The sequence below is a fragment of the Chamaea fasciata genome, unplaced genomic scaffold (genome assembly GCF_029207755.1).
Source record: "Chamaea fasciata isolate MVZ Bird 193981 ecotype frontalis unplaced genomic scaffold, bChaFas1.0.hap1 SCAF_16, whole genome shotgun sequence".
Lineage (NCBI taxonomy): Eukaryota > Metazoa > Chordata > Aves > Passeriformes > Sylviidae > Chamaea > Chamaea fasciata.
In genome coordinates, this window is record NW_027094101.1 from 2,903,045 (window position 1) to 2,907,418 (window position 4,374).

At 44.6% G+C, this 4,374-nt stretch overlaps 1 long non-coding RNA gene across 1 annotated transcript; it reads left to right on the plus strand.

Annotated features, from left to right (window-relative positions):
- Positions 1 to 512: 512 nt before the first annotated feature.
- LOC136297644 (uncharacterized) lies at positions 513 to 1,622 on the plus strand. The gene is made up of 3 exons (XR_010723205.1): positions 513 to 568; positions 858 to 975; positions 1,186 to 1,622. It is a non-coding gene; the product is annotated as an uncharacterized lncRNA (long non-coding RNA).
- Positions 1,623 to 4,374: the final 2,752 nt, after the last annotated feature.

The following is a 4,374-nucleotide window of genomic DNA, read 5'->3' on the forward strand; positions in this document are numbered from 1 at the left end:
GGTTCTGGAACTTTCCTCGGGTTCAAAAGAATCACAAGGGTGTTTGAGCATCATTTTTTTTTTAACCTATTGAAGAGAAGACGGTCAAAAAACCTCACAGGAAAAAAAAAAAAAAACCCCACAGGTTGCCCTTCTGCTTGTCTCCTCAGCACATATAAACAAAATGTAAATAAATAGTGGTTGAGATAAATGAGGATTGAGCGCAGAGTTTTGTGTTTCTCCTGGGGCTACTTTTTGCCATGCTTCCTGCCATTAAGCAGGAGCTTGCTCCTGAAACAGTTCATGGTGAGCAGCAAGATTATTCAGAGCAAAATCTCTTTATACAAGAGGCTATGTCAGACTATAGGAAAAGTCAGGATTTGAATAAGAGGGTGCTTTAGGCGACTGGACTTCAGCTGTGCTGAGCTATATCCTTGGTTTTGCGCTGCTCGGTGTGTCAGGTGCATATTGTCTCGTTTTATCTTCAGCAGGTGAGCCAGAAACCATGGGAAGAAGCAGAATAAAGAAAACAATGAGAAGGAGACTGGAGAAAACAATGAGTGATGACGAGGACTTCGAACAGGAAGAGGTTTGTTGTGGTTTTTGAAATAAAATACTTTCACAGAAAGGTTTAACAAACTTTACCTATGTTTTAATACCCTGCCAGATTAAAGGCTTAAGCACATTTGCAAAGTGAAAATGAATCCTGTGTTTAATCATTCTATTATAAAATTCATTAATATTGCAACAGCTTTGAATTAAACAATTACACAAATATTTTGCATTCTATGATTTGATTCAGTAATCTCATTTATTTTAGATTTTATTAGCTATTTGCCTCAATTTGTTCAGCGAGATGCTCATTTGGTTTGCTTCAGAATGGGAAGGATGATTTCTTCACCCTAATGGGAAGATCAGAACCAGCCCTCATATCTCAGGGCTGCTCTGGAGACTAAGTCTCTTCTCCCTGGAGCATTGTTCCTCCCAGACAGGGAGGTAAGTTAATCTCCTACCTTTTCCTAATTTTCTTAAAGTAGAGAAAGTGCACTGAATAAACAACTGGGGTTTTTTTAGCTTGTGGAGCCCTTCCCAGCTCCTCAAGGGCATTGCTGCTCCTTTCCCCCACTGCTGTCACACAGGGGACAGTCCCTGCCCTCCCCCCTGGGCATCTCCCCCCCTTTTCATGGATTCTCCTTTCCTCCCTAGCATAGCACAGATGAGGAGAAGGGGACTGATGCAGGGATCTGCTGTGAGGCTGCTGAGAACACAGAAGAGCACAGAACTGGCTTCTTGGACTGCTCTGCTGCTTGTGTGCAGGGTGAAGGAGGAGGATACCTCAAAGTTAGGGATTTCTTCCAAGCCTCAGAGGGCTTTTGATTAACTGTGCAAAACTTAAAGACCATTCAAATCCTCCCTATCCTTCCCCAATACACAGGGATTAAACAGTTTAGCTGGTGGTCTTAGGTTAACAGAACAAGTGAACAAAAAATCCCAAATCGAAGGTCCCCATGGGCAGATCTCCACAAACACAAGTACTCTCGCTGAGGACCTGGTCTGGAAATTTGTTTTAACAATGAATTATGTGGAAAATATACCATTTTAAGTGTATTTGCAAAAGCAATGGTTCAATTCCCTTGTCTACTGCCGAGGCATCTCCAGTTTAGAGATGACTTGAACATTTGGAGCCAAAGATCACTGGGTATAATCCTTCTCTGGCCTTACAGAATCTGTAAACAGATAAGGCAAAGCCTGAAGGAATGATCCCTGCAGCAGGTCAGCCTACGCAGACATGCACACACACACACTGTCTTCCTCTGTTCTAAAGGTTCAGAGTATTTTGTTAGCTGGAGGTAGGATTAAAGAAGAATTTAAGTCCCCCAAAGCCTTTCCCTAAATGTGAACGTGTGATAAGAGTTTGAGTTGAATCATCAAAAGCAGTGAAAGTTGGGACTGAGAACAATGCCAAAATCAGTACTGCAGATTCACATGAGCAGTGATTCACACGATGAGAACTTTCTAGGGGTTAAAAAATGGGTATAGCAGGATTATTGCAGCCAGCCTTAGGCTTTGAAGGCCCACACAGACACATTTCCAAGGTAGAGGGCTTCGTTCCAACTTGAAAGGCAGAGGGAGGAAAACAAGAAAATAACAGGTGTGATGTTCTAGTGCATTGAGAACTGAAAATCTGCTTTCCAAATTCATCAGAGAAGAATAAACCTGGAGTCACAACACGATATAGCCACACAAAATTAATAAGATCTGCAATATATACAAGAGTTTAAACCAAATTGTCAAGCCCCTGCAGGGATTTCTAATTCGTAGTACTGATGCATTTCCTTAAAACAGTTGGGATACATACCTCGCCCTCACACACACACACACACAGGGGCAGGTGGCACAGATGTTGATCAGAGTGTAAAGCCCCCTGTGAACTGCTCTGTCCCGTGTGATGGGCGAGGGCTGACCCTGTTCTGAGTGCTGCCAGCACCACCCACCCACTGTGCTGAGCTGCAAACAGCCTGCAGCTCTCCCTCAGCCCTGCTGGGAGCTCCTGCATCACCTGCCTGCTGCAAACCAACGTCAGGGAGCTGCTGAGGCACAGGTCACCCCAAGTGAGCTGCTTTGCCCTCCCTCCATCGCAGGCACGGCACCTTGCAGAAAATCTGCCAGCAAATGGACTCCACTTAATCCCCCTCCTGAGGGAAAGCGAAATCTCATGGAAGGCTTGGAAAGACAGCAGTGCCCGTCAGCGATGTCTCAATTGTTACCAGCGGAAGGCTGAAGCACTGTGGAACTTTTCACCTCCCTTTTTTCCTCATCAGGGTGGTGCCCAAACCTGCTCCCAGCACAGGCTCGTGGTGCTGCGAAGATGTAGTTCAGACAGCAGCAAAGGGCTCAACGGTTTCCTCACCTTGGAGAAAGCCTGAGGTACCTTCGGGGGCGGTTTCGTCTGTCCCCAGGAAGATGGCTTGCTTGACCAGCTTGGCAGTCCACAAGAGCCTCTCTTAGGTTCATAGCGAGGCATTGATGGGAGGAAAAAATTACCAGTTCCAGATTTTCCCTGCTGCTGCCAGTCTGTGCTGATGGCCTCCAAGCTAAGACCAGTACGGCCAGGATGTGAGCACCTCTGTCACCTAAAATCCCCACTGCCCTTGGCAGGTAGTTCACTTCTCCCCGGCTCTCAGAACTGCAGGATGGATCAGGTGTGCTGCTTCAAGAGTCATCCCCTGTGAGCAAGCCCTGTCCCTTCAAATGACAATAATTTATAAATATGTAAGTGTGCAGCATTTAGCTGGAACACTGGCAAAAAAATTGCTACGAGGTCACTCAGACGAGAATTCATAATACTTCACCTCTTCTCCCTGGGTACCAGTAAAGAATGGCTACTAGTGCCTTTGCACACCAGTTTTAGACGCTTCAGTTCTGTAGTGCTTGCACACAGAGCATTTTGACTTAGAAATGACACCTGTTGCCATAGTGCCTGGGCACCTCCCAAAGCAGTGATCCTCCCATGAGTGAGGAGCGCTATTGCTGCACTTTTCACCTGGGAAAAGGGGTGCAGGGAGACTAAATGGCCTGTTCAAAGTCCTGCAGGACAGGTTTGAGTTCCAGATTGCTGGCATCAGCCTGGTCAATCCCTCCTTCATGTTAGCTGGTCTTTATATAACATCATCCAGCCATTCTCAGCTAAGCCAGTCTTATAAAAACACAGAGCCAGGCACGCACGACCGGGAAATGAGTGTGCAGTAGAGGCAGGGGATTGACACTAACAGACATTTGAACCGCAAAACCAAAACTAAATTAAAACTAAAGCTCTGTTATTAAATTTTTAATTGTTGTGTGATGCTGTGCAATCATTTTTAAACCACTGGCACTTTCGGTTTTATGTGACAAAAGTAGAGGAAAATATGGGCTGAATCCAAGCCTTTCCTTGGCTTTATTATGTGCAATTCCTTTTTTAGCATTCTGAGCATTTAACCTTGAAAAATAGTGTTGTTTTGCTGCTGTGTTTTCTGATTGTTAGTCTCAAGGCATCTCGGTGGCATCTTTATAAATCTGCTGTAGCTGGTAAATATTTCTTGCGGCCCAGAGCTGAAGACTGAAAAACCCAGATCACTTTTAGCTGTCAGGCAATTAATGTAATCCAAAGGAAATGAAAGGTATGTGCAACTGGGACTGCTTTAAAAAACACATGGTTCCTGACTCATGCTTTTAAGGGGAACAAAGAAAAACACCAGTAATATAAAGCATACACAGGGTGCTGGAAAAGATCTTGAGACTCTGAATGCCATTTCATTGCAGATTATGTGACAACCATTATTGTGAGAGAAGACACTACAAATATATTTATTGATATCCCGTTTCAAACAGCAGCCATATTATAGTTACGCAGGG